Below are 23248 nucleotides of genomic sequence, written 5' to 3' on the forward strand. Positions count from 1 at the left end.
TTTAAGGTTAATTAGGTCCCATTTGTTTATTTTTGCTTTTATTTCCAATATTCTGGGAGGTGGGTCATAGAGGATCCTGCTGTGATGCATGTCAGAGAGTGTTTTGCCTATGTTCTCCTCTAAGAGTTTTATAGTTTCTGGCCTTATGTTTAGATCTTTAATCCATTTTGAGTTTATTTTTGTGTATAGTGTTAGAAAGTATTCTAGTTTCATTCTTTTACAAGTGGTTGACCAGTTTTCCCAGCACCACTTATTAAAGAGATTGTCTTTTCTCCACTGTATATTCTTGCCTTCATTGTTAAAGATAAGGTGTCCATAGGTGCATGGATTTATCTCTGGGCTTTCTATTTTGTTCCATTGATCTATATTTCTGTCTTTGTGCCAGTACCATACTGTCTTGATGACTGTGCCTTTGTAGTAGAGCTTGAAGTCAGGCAGGTTGATTCCTCCAGTTCCATTCTTCTTTCTCAAGATTGCATTGGCTATTCGAGGTTTTTTTGTATTTCCATACAAATTGTGAAATTATTTGTTCTAGCTCTGTGAAAAATACCATTGGCAGTTTGATAGGGATTGCACTGAATCTATAAATTGCTTTGGGTAGTATACTCATTTTCACTATATTGATTCTTCTGATCCATGAACATGGTATATTTCTCCATCTATTAGTGTCCTCTTTGATTTCTTTCATCAGTGTTTTATAGTTTTCTATACATAGGTCTTTAGTTTCTTTAGGTAGATATATTCCTAAGTATTTTATTCTTTTCGTTGCAATGGTTACTGGAAGTGTTTCCTTAATTTCTCTTTCTATTTTCTCATTATTAGTGTATAGGAATGCAAGGGATTTCTGTGCGTTGATTTTATATCCTGCAACTTTACTATATTCATTGATTAGTTCTAGTAATTTCCTGGTGGAGTCTTTAGGGTTTTCTATGTAGAGGATCATGTCATCTGCAAACAGTGAGAGTTTTACTTCTTCTTTTCCAATCTGGATTCCTTTTATTTCTTTTTCTGCTCTGATTGCTGTGGCCAAAACTTCCAAAACTATGCTGAATAGTAGTGGTGAAAGTGGGCACCCTTGTCTTGCTCCTGACTTTAGGGGAAATGCTTTCAATTTTTCACCATTGAAGATAATGTTTGCTGTGGGTTTGTCATATATAGCTTTTATTATGTTGAGGTATGTTCCTTCTATTCCTGCTTTCTGGACAGTTTTTATCATAAATGGATGTTGAATTTTATCAAAGGCTTTCTCTGCATCTATTGAGATAATCATATGGCTTTTATTTTTCAATTTGTTAATGTGGTATATTACATTGATTGATTTGTGGATATTGAAGAATCCTTGCATCCCTGGGATAAAGCCCACTTGGTCATGGTGTATGATCTTTTTAATGTGTTGTTGGATATATAAAATTGACAAACGATTAGCCAGACTCATCAAGAAACAAAGGGAGAAAATAAAATCAATAAAATTAGAAATGAAAATGGAGAGATCACAACAGACAACACAGAAATACAAAGGATCATAAGAGACTACTGTCAACAATTATATGCCAATAAAATGGACAACGTGGAAGAAATGGACAAATTCTTAGAAAAGTACAACTTTCCAAAACTGAACCAGGAAGAAATAGAAAATCTTAACAGACCCATCACAAGCACGGAAATTGAAACTGTAATCAGAAATTTTCTAGCAAATAAAAGCCCAGGTCCAGATGGCTTCACAGCTGAATTCTACCAAAAATTTAGAGAAGAGCTGACACCTATCCTACTCAAACTCTTCCAGAAAATTGCAGAGGAAGGTAAACTTCCAAACTCATTCTATGAGGCAACCATCACCCTAATACAAAAACCTGACAAAGATGCCACAAAAAAAGAAAACTACAGGCCAATATCACTGATGAACATAGATGCAAAAATCCTTAATAAAATTCTAGCAATCAGAATCCAGCACTAGTTTTTTTATGCCTGTATCCAATAAGTAATAATCACATCTTTCAATTTTCAGTCTTAGTGTGAGGTTTCATCTTTATTTTTGATGCAGATCAAAACTATAATAAGTCACCACCCCATACCAGTCAGAATGGCCATCATTAAAAAGTCTACAAATGAAAAATGCTGGAAATGGTATGGAGAAAAACGAACCTTCCTACACTGTTGGTAGGAATGCAAATTGGTGCAGCCACTATGGAAAAAAATATGGAGGTTTCTTAAGAAAACTAAAAATAGAGTTGCCATATGATTCAGCAAGCCCTTTCCTGGGCATATAGCCAGGAATTGTAATTTGAAAAGATATATGCATCCTTATGTTCGTAGCAGCACTATTTAAAATAGCCAACACAGAGAAGCAACCTAAATATCTATCAGTAGATAATTGTATAAAGAATATGCAGTACATATACACAATGGAATACTACTGAGCCATTAAAGAGTGAATTAGTAGAAATGCCATTAGTAGAAGTATGATGGACCCAGAATTATTATACTAAGCCACATCAGACACAGAAAGACAAATACCATGATATCACTTTTATGTAAAATTTAAAATAAGATGCAGATGGATTTATCTACAAAACAGAAACAGACTCAACAGACATAGAGAACAGATGTGGTTGCCAAGCAGATAGGTAGGAGAGGCATGGATTGGAAGTCTGGGATTAGCAGATGTAAACTACTGAACAGTACATAGAATGGATAAACAAAATAGAGTTAAAGCAATGAACTTGGAATAACAACTTCAGATGAAACAGGCCTTAGGTTTTAAGTAATCCAATATTAGCATATCACAGATAAAGGAGACAAAGACTCAGGGAAGTTAAGTAGGGTCATGAGTCAAGGTTACCACCAGGACTATCTTGTAACTTCTAATCAAATGTACTTTTACCACTTCACACTGTCTCAGTGTGGTCACCACAACCACTGTCTTCCTACCCAACTGTTTTCTACCTATCTACTTTAGCAAAAAAGAAAAATGTACTGGCTCACAGAACTGGAATGTCCAGAGACAAGGGCTCCAATTGCATGTTTTAAGCTGGCTTTCTCCATGTGGTGGCCAGGTGGCCTTTGGAAACTCCAGACTCACACTAACTCAACCCAAAAGCCTCATTAGAAAGTCTTTCCTGACACATTTTATCTTGCCAAAGTCTCAGGAAAACCTCTGATTGGTTCATTCTGGATTGGGTACCCAACTCCACCAGCTCACATATCAATACATTCTCTGTGCCAACGTCTTTTAAACCACTGAATATATTATTCACAGAAAAGAGGATTATCTAAAAAGAAGTCAGGGATTTTAAAAACACGCACAAGCAACAAATATATGTTATAAACATATATTAACAAATATATATTATAAACATACTTCTAAAATAAAACAATATGGAAGGAAATATCTAAAAACAGAAGCTTACCAAACACAGGAAGTCAACTATGGTAATGGTGTTGCTTTTCTTCTTTTAAATAATTTGTGTCAATTTCTGTAATGACAAAGATAAAGAAAAATCTCATTTCAGGAGATGAAAGATTGATTTCCTATGGCTTACATCATAATAATTACTTTTATACACACTCAACATACAATATTTTATATTCTCTGCACAGTGTCTGGCATTCAATGAATGCTCATTCTCATTCTTTGCACACATACAATAGTTAGCTTGGTTTGTGCTAAGGCTACTGTCATCACCTTTCTATCACCACACACTGACAGTGTTATTCACATTATGAAGTCTCAGTTGAAAGACAACATGGACTATAAGCTGTTCCACATTTTTGATTTTCAAAGTTTGAGCTTTTGAATGCCACAAATTCCAGAATGGCTTGTCATTTGCTCTGGGATTTCATAGCACATGTTCCCCATTCTCCTTATACTTCAGTGGAATTTCTATCATTCAGATTTTCTTTCTTAATTTCAATTGACATGAACTTTGGTTACTATGTCTGAGAATTTCACGAATATAGCTCAAATTTTGTCATCTGGTAAAATTAAGTTTCTCCAATGTCACTCTGGAATAACCACAGATTTAAATGAAGCACAAATTGTTAAGAAATTGTCACCTGTCTAATTTCATTGGAGATCAATGAGGTGGAGTATGATCATAGTTAGGAGACAGGGCTATTTGGTTAAACAGTTCTGGGTTCTTACTGGCTGCTGCTGCTGCTAAGTCACTTCAATCAGTCGTGTCCGACTCTGTGTGACCCCACAGATGGCAGCCCACCAGGCTCCCCCATCCCTGGGATTCTCCAGGCAAGAATACAAGAGTGGGTTGGCTGGTCTTAGTCAAATTAGTATACACAGTAAGACTTAATGACCTCATCTATAATGTGGAAAGCACCATTACCTAATTCATAGGTAATGCATGTAGAGGGTGTGGTACTCTTTGAACTCTAAATACAGATTAACCATTGTTATGACAGCCATAAAAAAGTAGCTTATTTGTGGGCAATAAAATAAAGAGCAGAAATAGCATCTGCTGCAGTTTGCAAGCACAAAATGAAAATGCACATATTTGTGAACGCTGATTTTACTGATAGACAATTTTTATGTTTTTCCCAAGAAGCCTTCCCATATTTCTTTGCTTTCATTTGTCCATCTCCTTTTGGATTCTTTATAATATTTTTTTTATAGTTTTGAGGTACAACTGACCTTGTACCTCAAATAAAAATTGTATATATTTAAGGTACACAAAATGATTTAATATACATATACAAATGATAATCATAACCAAGCCAATTAACACACCCATCACTTCACATAGTTACCTTTTTATGTGTGTGTGGTGAAAACACTTAAGATCTACTCTCCTGGTGACTTTCAAGTAATTAATAATATATTATTAACAATAGTCACCATGCTGTAAGTTCAATCTTCAGAATTTCTTCACCTTATAAGTAGAAGTTTGTACCATTTGACCAACATCTCTCCATTTTGCCTGATTATTTTGATTGTTTGTTTAGCTGTTTTTTTTTTTTTTTTTAAGAATAAGTCATTAATACAGATTGCCAGCAGATACAGAATTCTCTGTGACTGCTGCTTTTCTCTAAAATCTATTCATTTCTTCCATCTCTCCTGTTTGAGTCCAGGCTACATCTTTTCTTGCCTGCTCCCTGTTGTTCTCTCTGCTTCTGTGATCACATCCTATGGTGCTCATTGCTGCTGGTCACCAATGGTCATCTCTCCTGTGCATGCGTGCTAAGTTGCTTCAGTCACTTCTGACTCTTTGCAACCCTATGGACTGTAGGGCTATGCTGCCTGCCAGGCTACGCTGTTAATGGGGATTCTCCAGGCAAGAATACTGGAGTGGGTTGTCATGCCCCCCTCCAGGGAATCTTCCTGGCCCAGGGATCAAACCCGTTATCTCTTGTGTCTCCTGCATTGGCAAGTGGGTTCTTTACCACTAGTGCCACCTGGAAAGCCCACCAGTCCTCCTGTACTTTTGGGCATTTATGAAGAACGCCCTTTCCCATGCCTTAAAGAAATGCATGGCCATGACAGTGATGCAAGAGTGGAAGTGACCCATGGTGGAAGCACTTAAGCTCATGTGTGTGGTTTCTCATGTTCAGTCCTTGTTAACATGACCACCAACCTTCTGAAATGCAGAGCTGTTGTCAGTCAAGAGTTGTAGAGTGAGGATGATGTAGAACAGAATGACAAATAATACATGAACAAGGAATAAAGCTTGTTTCACAAACACAGTTTAAGTACTAGTTACAGATTGCTTGGAACATAAACTGTTGCATAGTATTCTTTTCAACTGAAATTTAAGCAGCTTCTCTGGGGAAATTACATGTTGCTTCTTGCACAGTCTCTGTATCATCACCCTGAGCTTAGTATATGAAATCAATAAATATTTGTCAATAGACTGACCAGGGAAAGGAACTTCATTTTCTCCTCTTTGAAGTGAAATTTGACTATTTTACATTAAGTTAGCAGTGGACTTACATACAGTTACTACAGATACATGGACAAAAACTCCTCTTAAAATCTTCTAAGACTCCTCAAACTCTCCTTTTGTATAGATGTGTCTAAGGCCCATAAATCTCATATTATTATTCACTTGCTCACAGGGGCCCAAATAAATCTATGTCTTATTTCTATTATCTTTTAATATTCTTCTATTATTAAAGATATGGAAGGAGAAAGGTAATGGAGAATGGACTTTCTGATAATTTAGCTGTCATCTTTAGCATCATGGTTTGGCTAAAGGTTGGAATGTTCAAACCATGATTATAAAGAGTGGAATATAAAGTGTCTCCTGGGACTTTGATCCAGGAGCAGTTTACATTTTTAGTAGTTTCAAGCATTCAATTTGATATTTCCTTGTTGCATCTCCTTAATAGGATGGTGGAGGCAGAAGTATCAGATGTGAGGGTATCTCAGATTGTGCCTTAACAGGAAGAAAAGCCCAGGCACCAAATGTTTGCTAAGGATACTTTTTATACAAAGAGCCTTGGGAAAGACTTTCAAAACCTTGTTCAACAACTCCAGAATTTTCCTCCATTTTATTACTCCTCAATAGTCAGCAGTCCCCATATCTTGCTGTCCCTTCACTGCCTCTTCTGTTTGTTGTCTCTTTCACTTTGTTATCCTGTGAGTCTTGTTTCTGATTTCCAGGATCTGCCTTGACCTCTAGTGCCTGTGCAGGGTACAAATCCCATCTCTGCAATCACATCAGTAACATCATATAGAAACTCCCCAACTGTATGTCCATAAATGGCTCTCCCCACAATTCTCCATTGCAACTAAGTATAGGATGAGAGTATAGATGAGAGGTCCATGTCTGATTTACCATCAACTTCAGCAGTGACTAATATTCCACTACCCTTGGTATCTTACTTTCTCCAAGAAAGTCTGTGAGAATGATCCATTCAGATTAGTTTCATAAGATCAAAGCTCTATTACTCATTTTTTCATATTCTAATGTTTGTGAAATTGTGGTACCTCTTACACTTGATATGCACCTTTAATGAGATATTTAATTTCCAAATGCTATCATTAAATTTATAAAGAAATATATAATTGATTGCATCTTAAACTTCAAGGTTAAAATTACTCCTCATATTTTGTTGTTCAGTTGCTAAGTCATCTCCTACTCTTTATGACCCCATGGACTGTGGCACACCAGGCTTCCCTGTCCTTCATTAGCTTCTGGAGTTGCTCAAACTCATATGCATTGAGTCAGTGATGCCATCCAACCATCTCATCCTCTGTCACCCCCTTCTCCACCTGCTCTCAATCTTTCCCAGCATTGGGGTCTTTTCCAATGAGTTGACTCTTTGCATCAGGGGCCAATGTATTGGAGCTCACAAATCAGATATAATCCTGTGACAAAAAGATTCAAGGGATTAGATCTGATTTGTGAACTTCTCATATTAGAGGTTCTCAAGTACACTTTATGGCTTTGGTTTTTATTTCACTGAATGCATGTCATTTAACAGAGCTCAAGGGTGATGAATTTAAGAACTATGAAATGCAACCAAATCCCGAGCATCACAGGCTAGAAGAGTGTTGAGCCTGGTTTGCACAGATGTGTCTGGCCTGCTCTCTAAGCTTCTGTACAAAACCAACAACAACCGTTCCACATCAGGAGAAGCAGGCAGAACATCGTCACATCTGGGGTGGAATAGCAGCTAATTTTACACAGAAAGAGTGCCTATTTGACTTTTTGCTCAAGTTCTTTTGGCATTCCAATCAATGTAAACATGTTGACTAGATGGTTATTTTCTCAGGGAAAATTGTTTCATCTGATCCCATTTACTCTTTTTCTCATACTTAAATTTACAAGTAAACACAGTGAGGCTTTACTTCATTCCCTATCTGCATTCAACATTTTACTTGTTGAAACCACTGCTATGAAGTTTATAATTTTCTTTAGACAAAAACATGTACACCAAAACCCCACCAAAACACTGCATCTTTTCCAATAACCCCATTTTAAGGCATATAAGCATATGATAACAAATTCATATCCTAATGAAAACACACCATCTAAAATCTGTTTTACTCATGTGTGTCTCTTTAATTTGAATGCTAGAGATTGAATTATCATGCTTATAAAGAAATCTTTTTCTCCTCAACAAATCAACTACATGATACTGCCCTAAACTTTGGGAAAGTAAATGACTTTTTCTAAGACCCACAGGTTAGTAAGGACTAGCTAGCTTTTATTGGGATTCAATCTTTATGCATGGATTTAAATTTCCAGGAATGCTTGGTGAGGAGAATCCTAGAGTTCACACCACAATACCTATACAGATTGAGAGAATCAAGATTTGGGGGCCCTGATTAGTTAATAAAGCCAGGGATATATTATTACCCACCCAATCTACAATTATTCAATTGCATTAATTAAGCAGGGAAGCCAAGTGATTCCTGTAAGAGTTAAATATGTATTAACCACTAGGAGTCAGTGAAATTATGAATGTTCACTGAAAATGATTCACACAGACTGACCTGGTTCTAATTTCACTTCTGCCACTTTCCCTGGTTGTTTGACCTTGTAAAACTACTTAATCTCTTAGCCTTAAGTTTCTTTTGAAAAATAAGCAAAATAATAGCTACTTTACATGATTATAAATTCCCCCCCCCCCCTCTCTGGATATATATATATATATAATGTGTGTGTATATACATATTTGGCATAATGAGTGCTCAATGGCAATTTCATTATCACTGTACTGTACCCAACCCAACTGTAAGCTCAAATACTCTAATAGCCCTCGTTTCTCCTATCAATATGAGAAACAGACAATGAAATTCATCTCCTAGGATACCATCATTTATCAGTTCACCCTCACTTTCTATTTGTTTAAGAGAAGTTAAGAGAGCTTTTATAGTTAAGGATTAACTATAAAAATCATACAAATGTCTAATTTCAAGGAAACAGTGCCTGTGGGACAGAAAATAGTTGTATACTTGCCTCTTTTTTCAATTAAAAAAAAGAAAAGTTTGAACAAGCCTACTCACAAAACCTTCCATTTAAAATTTTTCCTAGCACCTCCTTCATTAAAAACCTCCTGCAAATAACTGGTATAGAACTGGGAAGCAACATCAAGGCAAAACAAAAACTGCTACAAATGCAGTAAACCATAGAATACTAGAATGGGAAAAGCAACTTAAAAAGGATTAGTGAGAGGAAGATATTAAAGAGCCAAACCTTTTACTTGTCCCTGAAATCATATAAAATTGTCATTAACTCATCAGTAAAAATAACTATACCCAAATCAATGGCAATTTCTTTAATAGAAAGACCATATTTTCTTCAAATTGCTAGAAGACTCTTCCGAGTGTACATTTGTGCATGTGGTATATCAAATAATAGGGGGTGAGGTTTGTTATTTCAGCAAGGAACAGTAGTTTTTAGAAAGTAAAGTGATGCTGTTTCCAAGCCTTCACTCCTGCAATGAGATTGGAAAAAGAAAGAGTTTTGAATTTGCTAGGGCTGCTATAACAAAGTACTGCAAGTGGGTGGCTTAAACAATAGAACTTTATAGTCTCACAGTTCTGGAGGCTAAAAGCCCAGATCAGGCTGTTAGCGGGGTTGGTCCTTTCTGAGGGCTGTGAGGAAAGAATCTGGTTCATGCCCCTTTCATAGCTTCAGTGTTTTGCTGCAAACCTGGATGTGCCTTGGTCTATAGACCCATCACCTAGATCCCTGCTCGCATGTCTCTACACACATATCTCAACTTTGTATAACAGCATGTTTTATCGGCTTGGGAGCTCACCTACTTCAGAACGACCTCATCAAAGCTTCATTACATCTGCATGACTATTCCCAAATGAGGTCACATCCTGAGGTACTGGGCGTTAGGACCTCACACATGAATTTGGGGGAGACACAATTAAACCTGTAGCAAGACAGAAGAGAAAGTACTGCTTCTGAAATGGTAGAGCAAACCATCCAACCTGTCAAGGTAGACAAAACCTAACCAGATACTCATTAAAATAGGTGTCATTGTGGGTATACATGTTGAATGTCACTGGCACTTCTTGTAGTTTTCTTATCTACCACGTAGATGATTCTGCTTACTGATATTCATATTTGTAACCCATGGACTGTAGCCCATCAGGCTCCTCTGTTCATGAAATTCTCCAGGTAAGAATACTGGAGTGCGTAGCCATTCCCTTCACCAGAAGATCTTCCTGAACCAGGGACTGAATCCAGATCTCTTGCATTAAAGCATATTCTTCACCTACTGAGCCACCAGGGAAGCCCAGTCATATGAAAGAAGGCACATGAGTACTTCAGAGTATGAGAGAAAGAAATTAAGATCCAAGTCCAAGCACATTGATTCTAGGACATCTCATCAGGGAATGGAAACAAAGCTGATTTCATAAGACTTTCAAATTTATTAATAGTTCCTTTTTCTTTGTAGAATATTGTTTATAAGCAGCCTTATATTACTAAGTAAGTGTAATTCACTGTTGCTGAACCTAAGCAAGTCTTCCAAAATCCTAACTTCATCAGAATTATTAATTCCTCCCAGAGATACACATGCTTTATTTTGGGGCCAACTATATTGCAACAATTCTTTGTTGATAACAAAGGGTGTAGGTGTGGGTAGCTTGAGGTTCTACTTTTCTGGGACTTGATGTTTTACTTTTTTAAAAAAAAGTCAACCTAATATGAACACGAACCAAGAGCTTTCACGTCTTCCAGGTACCAAAAAATCTCTCCCACACAAATTTCAGCTTCAATTAATTGACCAATGTTTTCCATGGTTGGGGGATGATGCTTAAAAGGGTTTTGAGCAAAGTAAGGATGCTATTTGAAAGTGGTAATGTGACATTGATGTTCACATTGAGATTATCCTTTTTTAGTTTCATTTTGTATTGAATAATCAAAAGAATTGGCTATCAATCTGGTGCTAGTGTGATTTTAATCATTAATACATCCTAATCTCCCTCGTAATGCAGAGGAAGATACCATAGTTCTGAGTTTTAGTTTTGTTTATTTAGAATGTGATGCTATTTTTAATTACATTTAACATTATTATCTAACTATGGTATTTGACATAAATATTCCCTTTTAAAAATTTTAAGTGTTTTAAAAATAAATTTAAGTCAATTAAAAAAAAGAAACTATGAAATAAGTAATAGTCATGAAGCTAGACAAATATTTGAAAGATAGTATGCAAATAACTAAAATTTGGGAACTAATGATTCTTTCTTTTACCTGAATGCATTTGCATAGAGGAACAAAACATTCCACTGGAAGCTCAATAAATGCATTCAGTTGCAGGAAAAAGGTGTCCTCCACACCCAGTTGGCATGTTTTGGTTGGGCAGAAAGCAAAAACATGGAAATCCAATAGATCTCTTTTTTGTTGGAATAGAGCAAGGACTAAATTCCAACCACCTTAGGAGCTTGTGCCAAGCCCTCCTACTTCCTTTCTTTTTTTTTTTTTTTAAATTTTATTTTATTTTTTAACTTTACAATACTGTATTAGTTTTGCCAAACATTGAAATGAATCCGCCACAGGTATACCCTCTCCTACTTCCTTTCTATTTTCATCCTGGCTTACCTGGTTTGCATTATGTTTGGTCCTAAAAGCCACCTCTGATCCTTTTGGGAATAGGCAGAGTATATAAAAAGGGAGGCGATTAATCAGTATTTGTTGAATAAATGAATACATAAGTGAATGAATAAGTTAACAGAGAAAACAGAGGGACTAAGAGGGAGAATTTGCAAAGCTCTAATTTTTCTTAGCTCTCCTGTTTTAATAAGGAGAGTTGATTCAAGGGGTACACTGTGATTCTAACAAGGAAGATAGCACTATGGATGGCCCAGATGGGAAACACGGAGTCTGAATAGGCAGGAAATTAGAGAAAACACTCCTTAGCGATTGTCTTCTCTCTAGATTCATTGGAGGACTGCCTGATAATCCCAGATGGACCCAGAAATGACTTTTCAGGCAATCAGAGGAGACTGAAGCTGATGGTCACCTTAGCTGTATCTCGGATTAAGCGTATTGATCCTAATTTACAGGAATCATGAAAATAAAATCCCGGTTGTTGGTGGAAAGGAAAGTGATAAAAATCCATCTGAGAGGGAATCCAGCCTGAATTAATAAGAGACAGAAAACACGCCATGTCTTCGTTCTCTGCTCAGGAAGTCCATCAGTGTGACACTGAAAGCTCTTCTGGGGGAACGAGAGAAACTCCCTGGTGTCTGTGTGGAAGTTGTTTTCATCCTAGTTGATGGAAAGATTCATAGGCTGCTGGAGAAAAACGTCTGTTGCAGAGCAAAGAGAAATATGAGTGAATTAAACCTACTGTTCTTGACTCTCTATAGTTTTCAACATATCTTCTTTCGTAATATGGGGCTTCCCTGGTAGCTCATACAGTAAAGAATATGCCTGCAATGTGGGAGACCAGGGTTTGATCCTTGGGTTGGGAAGTTCCCCTGGAGAAGGGCATGGCAACCCACTGCAGTATTTTTGCCTGGTGAATGCCATAGACCGAGGAGCCTGGTGGACTACAGTCGATGAGGTTGAAAGAATCAGACACAACTGAGTGACTGACACTTTCTCTTCACTTTCCTTTGTAATATAGAACTTTACATATATGTTCCCTCTCTCCTAAACTGGACTCTGCCTAAAGGTAGGATCTATTTCCTGATTCACTTTTGTTGTCCCATGGTACCCATTATTTGAGACACAATAGATGCTCAGTAACCTAGACAGCATATTAAAAAGCAGATACATTTCTTTGCTAACAAAGGTCTGTCTAGTCAAAGCTATGGTTTTTCCAGTGGTCATGTATGGATGTGAGAGTTGGACTATAAAGCAAGCTGAACACCGAAGAATTGGTGCTTTTGGACTGTGGTGTTGGAGAAGACTCTTGACAGTCCCTTGGTCTGAAAGGAGATCCAATCAGTCTATCCTAAAGGAAATCAGTCCTGAATATTCATTGGAAGGACTGACGCTGAAGCTGAAGCTCCAATACTTTGTCCACCTGATGAGAAGAACTGACTCACTGGAAAAGACCCTGATGCTGGGAAAAACTGAAGGCAGGAGGAGAAGGGGATGACAGAGGATGAGATGTTTGGATGGCGTCACTGACTGTATGGACTTGAATTTGAGCAAGCTCAGGGAGTTGGTGATGAACAGGGAAACCTGGCGTGCTGCCGTCCATGGGGTCACAAAGAGTCAGACGTGACTGAGCAATTGAAATGATGAATGAAAATAGACATTTGAAAATTGCTATGGCTGCTGTTTAAATTCTTCTCCGTGAATATTTGAGTGCTTACCATGAACCAGACAACTTTTTCACTGGGAGAAGTTTTAAAACAACCTCATTTGTAAAGACATTTGTAGACCTGAGGCTGATTTGCCATGAACATTAGTAACATTTATACAACTGAGATCCTGAGAAACAAAGAGGGAGGGGCATATGGTAAAGGGGTGTGGGGTGCACAGAGAAAGAGGAATCAGTTTGGGGATTGCTTAGGGTGGAGATCAGGGAAGGAGCATTTGTTGAAAGTGTTGAAGGATGAAATTCAACAGGTGTAGGTAACTCTGGAGAAGGATGTCTCAAGGGAAAATTACACCCCAGACAAAATCTTGAGATGGGATAGAACAGTTTTTTGGGGGAGGGGTGATGGGTAGTTTAGAGGGGCTATAATAATGTTTACAATGTAGGGATGTGTATGTTTGTGTGTATGTGTGCACATGTTTGAGAAAGAGAGGAGAGAGAAAGAAGTGGGGAGAAAGGACAAAGAGAGAACAAGAATCAAGGAGTTAAGGCCATCTGGGCACAGATTTCACAGAGCCTTAAAAACTCGGTGAAGCCATTTGGAGTTAACTAAATAATGCAGGTCATGGAGCAGGGACATGAAAAATCTCAGCTGCTCTTTAGGATCTGGACACAACAATTAGCTCATCTGACCAACAAATTTAGGTGAGTTAGTAACACCCCCTCCTCCAGGGTCATTCTTTTCCTCCCTGATAAAATAGGTGTACATCCAAAAGGAGACTCCAAAAGATGACAGCAAACTCAAGGAATGGCTCCCTGCTGGAATTTCATCCCAGTAAGTAAGGACAACATAACAGGGAAACAGTGTGGGCGTCCTTCTGTTGCACAAGCCACATTTGTCTCAATTTGAGAGGCTAATTGTTTTTTCTAAAGCTTCCCTTGAACATATGCCCTTAAAGGGAATGATTTAAGTGTTTATTTTTACTTTTCAGCAGGAAATTTATTCCTGTGCAATCAAATACCTAGAATTGATGAGAAAGCTATATTTCACAAAGGAATGTCAGCTGATAAGCATAGAATGAGTGACAAAATTAGAAAACGTGTCTGCAAGCTCTCATGTAATTGATTCAGGCAAGAATTTTCAACTGGTGTTAAAACTATTCGGTGAATGGAAATACATTGTAGAAATGTAATGAACAAAACAAAAGTGAGATTTCATAGCTCCTCTGATCTAAGCTCAGCATTGGCCCCTTTCACTCTAAAACCCAGCTCCTTACAGAGGCCACCAAGGACTCACATCACCTGCCTCCAATCCTTTTCTGAATTCAACCTCACTGTGATCCCCTTGTTCCTATAACTTCAGCCACATTGCCTCCTTACTATTTTTTGAATGGATGTACCAGTCATGCATCCTTTTAAGGATCTTTGCTCACTATCCTATGTCTGGATTTCTCTTCTCCCAAATATGTGCATGGCTAAGTCTTTCCTGATACAAGTCCCTATTAAGAATCAACTTCTTGGGTTTCCCCAATGGCTCAGTGGTAAGAATCTGCCTGCTGATGCAGGAGACATGGGTTTGATCCCTGATCTGGGAAGACCCCACATGCTGCAGAGCCTGTGTGCCACAACTACTGAGCCTGTCTTGAGCCATAACTATTGAAGCCTCAAGCCCTAGAGCCTGTTCTCTGAGTATCAACAAAAGCCACTGCAATGAGAAGCCTGCTCACTCCAACCAGAGAGTAGCCCATGCCGCAATGAAGTCCCAGCCCAGCCATAAATAAATAAATGAAATTATACAAGAAAGAAAGTCAACTTCTCAACACCCTGTTTACAAATACACCCCACTCCATTGCCATGCTCGAACTCTCCCAGCCTCTGTCACTCCACTCTCTGCTTCTCCCTCCTAGGCATCTACTGACTGCTAACCTATGATACAATTTACTTGGGTTAGAAGACAGAGATTTTTGTCCTGTGTTTTCTGCAAAACTCCTAGGCATCTAGGATAGTACCTGGAATGCAGCAGTTGCTCAAATATTTGTTTGGTGTATTGAATAAAAGCCTGTGGGCAAAGGAACCTTTGGTGAGTCACCCTTGATGAGTGGTACCGCACTGCTCAAGCATACAGTGGGAGCACAGATCACAAGTGGGGACTGGCCTCTGTGTACAGAAAGGGGCAACCCTTGCTCATGGGCATTTCACTACCATAAATATGTGAGAGGTGGCACCTAATTAGAGGATAAAGTAAACATATTAATGCTGAGAAATTAATGAGCTTGGAGAACAGAAAATCAGTGCTTTTGACAAAGGAATCTGTTAGAGAAACAAACACAGCAGAGGCAAGGGAGAGGGCAATACCAGTTTCTACAATTGGGTTTCTCCGCTTCAAAGATCCAGTTTTGTCTCAGATAACCTTCATTAAGAAGCCAACAGAAATCTCCCAACACCCAGGCAGCTTCTCTGAATTTTCCTCATTTTGTGAGCCATTCTAGAAACCAGCCCGGGATCTGCATGCTGGGGAAATAATCTTTCATCTGACAAGGGGAATAAGGCAATCTGCTTCTTCAATCTGGGGGACTGTTCTCATAGGAGGCCAGGGTATTAAGTATAATCACCTGTATGGGATCAGGAAGCACAGGTGAGGGGTCAGAAGTATGCAGTTCAATCAACCAGGCTGTGAAGTCATTTCATTTCCTCTTCTATAATCAGCTTTGTTTTCCCTTGTTCCTAAGATTATGATCTTTTATGTTTTTTTTCATTCTAGCAGCTCCTAACTCATGAAGTCATGGAATTAGTTCCAGGGATTTGAAAATTGATGAGAACTAAACATTATCATTAGAATGAATAAATATCAGATTTATATATATGTATGTACATATACATGTATATATGTGTACACACACACATATATATATACACACATAAGTACACATTATTTTGAGACATGGATGGTCCTGGGAACAATGCGATATGGATCCTATTAAAAGTGTTGCTGAATTCATTGAATGGTTTGTTTTAATACTCCTAACACCGTAACCGTTTGTCACAACGGCTCAAATAAATCCGTTGCTATTAGCACATTAGACAAAATCTTCTGTAGGAAGACTAGGGAAGGTATAAATCATCTAGGTCAAGTTCATTATTTACTTCCCTAACAGGATGGAGAACCAGAGAGATGGAGAGACTTTTAGGTCTTGTGGTGAGATAAGAGCACTGCAGCAGAATCCTGGTCCCTGGACACCAGCATAATGCTCTCAGCAAGTGCGCTAACCTGTCAGCTGACTCCAGATTTTCAACATTGCTCATTAAAGGAACCTTCCCCTACCCTTTGACCTCTTACCATTTAATCTCTTGCTAGGGTGGTCAGAAGGGCTTCCATAGTGGCTCAGTGGTAAAGAACCTCCCTGCCAATACAGGAGATGTGGGTTTAATCTCTGGGTCAGGAAAATCCCCTGGAGAAGGAAATGGCAAGTCAATCCCATATTCTTGCCTGGAAAATCCCACAGACAGACAGAGAAGTCTGGCAGGCTATAGTCCCATGCGTCGCAAAAGAGTTGGACACAACTTAGTGACTCAACAACAACAGGGTCATCAGAATCAAGGGGCCAAAGTGTTCAGCTGATAAGAGAATCTTACTCCTGAAGCTAAGATCTCCTTTCAGTACATGACCTATTTGTCTTTCTAAAAGCCATCAGCCTCTGTGCAGCCTAGGAAACAGGTTGAAATGTGCCCTTGCAGCAAAAAGTTACAGATGAGTTTCAACAGAAAATGACATTTCTCTTTGCCCTATTCATTTACCTTGGTAAGCTAGTCTTCAAGTTTTAAAAACTTGGGAAAATTATTAAACCTCTGAGTCAATTTTCTCATTTGTAAAATAGGAATGATACTTGTTTTATTGAGGCAAATGAGAACTATAGGTCAAAAGCTTGGAGTTGTGCCTAGCAGACAACATGCATCATTATAAAATACTCATTTGTTATTTTTATCCAAGCTAAGGTGCCATAGTAGAGAAAGAAATTCATTATTATAATTATTTAAAATATCATTTTTATAATGATTCCTAATTATTTGTTTTAATCAGAAGGTTGATATTTTCTTCATTTATGAATTCTTTAGTGAGAAGCCATAATCTTGAAACAGTTAAATGTGCTCCTGGGCTTCCCTGGTGACTCAGACAGTAGAGAATCTGCCTGTATCATAGGAAACCTGGGTTCGACCCCCGGATTGGGAAGATCCCCTGGGTAAGGAAATGGCTATCCACACTGGTATTCTTGCCTGGGAAATCCCATGGACAGAGGAACCTGGCAGGCTACAGTCCATAGAGTTGCAAAAGAGTCAGATACAACTGAGCAACTAACACTTTCACTTTCCTCTGAGAATTTCCTATGACTTCTCACTGTGTTTAGAATAAAACCCAAACTTCTTTTAAGGCCTTCTGATCTGGTCCTTACCTTTCCTTCTAGCTGTATTCTCTGACATCTTTTCATTTTTCTCAAGCTCAAACCTAGCGGGCCTCAAGCCTTGCTCTAGCCTTGTAGGGTAGCTGTTCCTCTGAGGCTCCAGCTCCTTTCCTGCTTTGGATCCTTAGCATCTGCTGACGACACAGCCTTCAACTTTATCTCCCAGGTTTCCCCAAGCTTTTGGGTAAGAAACTGCTATTAACTCCCTTAACTCCCTTTCATTCCTTATACATGATGTTCAAAATAGAAACAAAATGACAAATTTTTTTGTCACTGCATGCTTTCCATTTTCCTTCAATATTTGTTTACTTAGAGGTGGTCAGTGCCCCCTGCTAAGCTGTGAGCTTCATGAGTCAAAGAGCCTGGTCAGATTGCCCTTCATTTCACAAAGCACCGAGACAGAGAAGCCTCTCTTTCGTTGAATGAATGAAACCATAATTTCTCCTCCACCCTGGTGCCAAAATCATTTCTAGTGAGCCTTATTTCCAATTCCATAAAGAGATCAAAAGTGATAGTAAGGGTCAATTTTAAAAATCATTCCCAATTGCAGTGACATATACAGAGAGATGCATCTGCCTTCATGGAAGCAGCTTTGACATGAGGGCAGGGTGAGGGGGAGATGACATCAGAGTGTTTAGAGGGATACTGAGAAAAATATTGTGAGCTCCCACTCCCAAGCAAACAGAACCACAAGGATCTGATAATATCAAATTGTCTATAATTACTGGAAATAAGAATATGGAAAAACACTATAGTCATGTAGAAGGCTTTTAGGAGCAAGGGTGGTGGGAAGAACTACAACGGGGCACAAAAAAACTGTGGTGATACATGTGTTCATTGAGGTGACTGTGGTGATGGTTTCACAGGTGAATCCATGTGCCATAACCTGCATCTAATGTTTCAAATATGTGCAGTTTATTGTATGGCAATTATACCTCAGTAAGGCTACTCATGGGAAATAGATGGGGAAACAGTGGAAACAGTGTCAGACTTTATTTTTTCAGACTCCAAAATCACTGCAGATGGTGATTGCAGCCATGAAATTTAAAGATGCTTATTCCTTGGAGGGAAAGTTATGCCCAACCTAGATAGCATATTAAAAAGCAGAGACATTACTTTGCCAACAAAGGTCCATCTAGTCAAGGCTATGGTTTTTCCAGTGGTCATGTATGGATGTGAGAGTTGGACTATGAAGAAAGCTGAGCACCGAAGAATTGATGCTTTTGAACTGTGGTGTTGGAGAAGACTCTTGAGAGTCCCTTGGACTATAAGGAGATCCAACCAGTCCATCCTAAAGGAGATCAGTCCTGGGTATTCATTGAAAGGACTGATCCTGAAGCTGAAATGCCAATACTTTGGCCACCTCATGCGAAGAGTTGACTCATTGGAAAAGACCCTGATGCTGGGAGGGATTGGGGGCAGGATGAGAAGGGGACGACAGAGGATGAGATAGCTGGATGGCATCACCAACTCGATGGACATGAGTTTGGGTGAACTCCGGGAGTTGGTGATGGACAGGGAGGCCTGGAGTGCTGCGATTCATGGAGTAGCAAAGAGTCAGACATGACTGAGCGACTGAACTGAACTGAAGGTTACTCAAAACATTAACAAGATTAGAGAGAAAATAACAATAATCTCCACAACAAAACAGCATCATGAATTTTCTCAGGCTGATTAGTTTCAGAATCTACATTTCTGAAGATATAGCTAATGCATCCCATTTGTTCTGTGAATGTGGGGATGGGATACTGGTGGGGGTCCCTTTTGCAGATGCAAGAGAGATAGAACAGCCCTTGTGGCACAGTGGTTGCTATCCAGGCCTCACCTCTATCTTCAAAAAGGCACCTTGGGGGAGTAAAATCAGGACCATCACGTGCCCCAGCATTCAGAGGGAAACCTTCCAGCCCAGACAAGAAGCAAGCTGTGCCATTACTGTGCTTTGTTTTGCCTAAAGCAGTGAGGAGTTCAGACAACAGACCAGCAGCTCCTGTAGAAAACCCATCATTTCCCATACAGACATCGACCTCTCCTCTCTCAGGGCTGCCCTCCATCTCCTAGCTCACCTTCAACTGCTGAACCCTTCCTGTTTACGGACAAGGCATCTCTCCCCACCACACCTTTTTTCTTTCCTCCATTTTACTCTGCTCATGTTTCCTTTCTCTTCTTGTTCTATTCATTCCCTCTTTAAATGTAAAAATAAATTAACATTTGTTGAACACTATGCAGCCAACTTCTCCACTTACATTATTCTATTTTATCCTTTAAACCACCCCAGGGAATAACTGCCATCACCAGTCCTCTTTCATAGAAGAGGAAAATGATACTATGACAGGTTCAGGGACTCATGGATGCTCTGCCTGCTATAAATGTGGAGCCCCAAATTTCCCTCTTTCTTTCCCCTTTATACAAATATTAAGATGTGTGAGCCTCCACTGGAAAAGTATTCTATGTTTCTTAAAAAACTGTGGTAGACTATATTAAATGGCATGGAAATAATTATCACATACAGTGAAGCATAAGAAACGTGTAATAATTAGGTATTCTATGGCCTAATTTCAAACTGTGGTGTTGGAGAAGACTCTTGAGAGTCCCTTAGACAGCAAGGAGATCAAACCAGTCACTCCTAAAGGAAATCAGCCCTGAATATTCATTGGAACGATTGATGCTGAAGCAGAAGCTCCAATACTTTGGCCACCTGATATGAAGTGTGACTCATTGGAAAAGACTGATGCTGGGAAAGATTAAAGGCAGGAGGAGAAGAGGACAACAGGGTTGTATAGCATCACTGATACACTGGACATAAATTTGAGTAAACTCTGGGAGATGGTGAAGGGCAGGCAAGTCTGGCATGCCGCAGTCCACAGGGTCACAAAGTGTCGGACATAACTTAGCAACTGAACAACAATAACTCAATGGCCAGTGCACATGTATATAGTAAATTAGAAGCAGATACACCAAATTCAGCAAGGAGGCAAGATATAAGATCAACATACAGAAATCAATTGCATTTCTTAACACAATGAAATATCAGAAAGGGAATGTAAAATAAAAAAAAGTTTAAAAACTGCAATCCCAAAATAAAACACTTAGGAATTAACCTCACCAAGGAGATGAAAGACTTATCTGCTGAGAAATATAAAATAAATAAAGGAAACTGAAGATGACTAAAAGAAATGGAAAGATTTACAATGCTCTTGGATTGGAAGAATATTGTTAAAATGGCCAAAATACCCAAAGCAATCTACAGATTTAATGCATTTTCTACAAATATCCCATGACCTTTTGCATAGAGCCAGAACAAGTAATCCTAAAATTCATATGGAACCATAAATGACCCAGAATTGCCAAAGCAATCCTGAAGAAAAAGAACAAAGTGGGAGGCAAAATAACACCAGACTTCAGAAAATACTACAAAGCTACAGTAATCAAAACAGTGTGATATTGGTACAAAAGCATACATATGTATCAATGGACCAGAATAGAGAGCTCAGAAATAAACCCACATACTATAGTCAATTAATCTTTGACAAAGGAGGCATGATTATACAATAGGAAAAAGTCAGTCTCTTCAGCAAGTGATGTTGGGTAAGTTGGACAGCTGCATGTAAATCAATGCAGTTAGAACATGCCCTCTCATCATACACAAAAGTAAACTCAGAATGGTTTAAAGACTTCACTATAAAACTCCAATAAAAGAACATAGGCAGAACATTCTCTAATATAAATCATGCCAATGTTTTCTTAGGTCAGTCTTCTCCCAAGACAATAGAAATAAAAACAAAAATAAACAAATTGGACCTAATCAAACTTATAAGAGTTTGAAAAGCAAAGGAAACCATAAACAAATGAAAAGACTACCTACAGAATGGGAGAAAGTATTTGTAAACAATATGACTCACAAGAGCTTAACTTTCAATATATACAAATAGCTCAACAACTTGTCAACAACAAAAACATAATCAAAAAATGGGCAGAAGACCCAAAGAGACATTTCCCTAAAGAAGAAATTCAGATAGCCAATAGGCTAAAGGAAAGATGCTCAACATCATTAATTATTCAGTTCAATTCAGTTCAGTTGCTCAGTCGTGTCCAACTTTTTGCGACCCCATGGACTGCAGCACTCTAGGCCTCCCTGTCCATCACCAACTCCCTGAGTTTACTCAAACTCATGTTCATTGAGTCAGTGGTACCATCCAACCACCTCATCCTCTGTCAGCAGCTTCTCCTCCCACTGTCAATCTTTCCCAGCATCAAGGTCTTTTCCAATGAGTCAACTCTTTGCATGAGGTGGCCACAGTATTGGAGTTTCAGCTTCAACATCAGTCCTTCCAATGAACACCCAGGACTGATCTCCTTTAGGATGGACCGGTTGGATCTCCTTGCAGTCCCAGGGACTCTCAAGTCTTCTCCAACACCACAGTTCAAAGGTATCAATTCTTCACCACTCAGCTTTCTTTATAGTCCAACTCTCACATCCATGCATGACCACTGGAAAAACCATAGCTTTGACTAGATGGACCTTTGTTGACAAAGTATTGTCTCTGCTTTCTAATTTGCTGTCTAGCTCATAACTTTCCCTCCAAGGAGTAAGTGTCTTTTAATTTCATGGCTGCAGTCACCATCTGCAGTGATTTCAGAGCCCCCCAAAATAAAATCTGCCACTGTTTCTACTGTTTCCCCATCTATTTGCCATGAAGTGATGAGAGTGGATGCCATGATCTTAGTTTTCTGAATGCTGAGCTTTAAGCCAACTTTTTCACTCTACTCTTTCACTTTCATCATGAGGCTCTTTAGTTCTTCTTCACTTTCTGCCATAAGGGTGATGTCATCTGCATATCTGAGGTTATTGAGATTTCTCCCAGCAATCTTGATTCCAGCTTGTGCTTCCTCCAGCCCAGCGTTTCTCATGATGTACTCTGCATATAAGTTAAATAAGCACGGTGACAATATACAGCCGTGGTGTACTCCTTTTCCTATTTGGAACCAGTCTGCTGTTCCATGTCCATTTCCACTATTGCTTCCTGACCTGCATACAGATTTCTCAAAAGGCATGTAAGGTGGTCTGGCATTCCCATCTCTTTCAGAATTTTCCACAGTTTATTGTACTCCACATAGTCAAAGGTCAGTTTTCATTCCAATCCCAAAGAAAGGCAATGCCAAAGAATGTTCCAACTATGGCACAATTGCACTCATCTCACACACTAGTAAAGTAATGCTCAAAATTCTCCAAGCCAGGCTTCAGCAATACGTGAACCGTGAACTTCCAGATGTTCAAGCTAGTTTTAGAAAAGGCAGAGGAACCAGAGATCAAATCGCCAAATCGGCTGGATCATCGAAAAAGCAAGAGAGTTCCAGAAAAACATCTATTTCTGCTTTATTGACTATGCCAAAGCCTTTGACTGTGTGATTCACAATAAACTGTGGAAAATTCTGAAAGAGATGGGAATACCAGACCACCTGACCTGCCTCTTGAGAAACCTATATGCAGGTCAGGAAGCAACAGTTAGAACTGGACATGGAACAACAGACTGCTTCCAAATAGGAAAAGGAATATGTCAAGGCTGTATATTGTCACCCTGCTTACTTAACTTCTATGCAGA

At 38.8% G+C, this 23248-nt stretch overlaps 1 protein-coding gene across 4 annotated transcripts in view; it reads right to left on the bottom strand.

Annotated features, from left to right (window-relative positions):
* Nucleotides 1-23248, bottom strand: part of ATP10B (ATPase, class V, type 10B) — a 390227-nt gene that overhangs the window by 330131 nt on the left and 36848 nt on the right. For all 4 annotated transcript variants that reach the window (XM_010855331.1, XM_010855328.1, XM_010855330.1 and 1 more), the window contains exon 2: nt 3408-3473. The gene's annotated coding sequence lies outside the window, so the exon portion shown is untranslated. The remainder of the gene's footprint in view (nt 1-3407; nt 3474-23248) is intronic.

The sequence above is a fragment of the Bison bison genome, unplaced genomic scaffold (genome assembly GCF_000754665.1).
Source record: "Bison bison bison isolate TAMUID 2011002044 unplaced genomic scaffold, Bison_UMD1.0 scf7180017864363, whole genome shotgun sequence".
Lineage (NCBI taxonomy): Eukaryota > Metazoa > Chordata > Mammalia > Artiodactyla > Bovidae > Bison > Bison bison.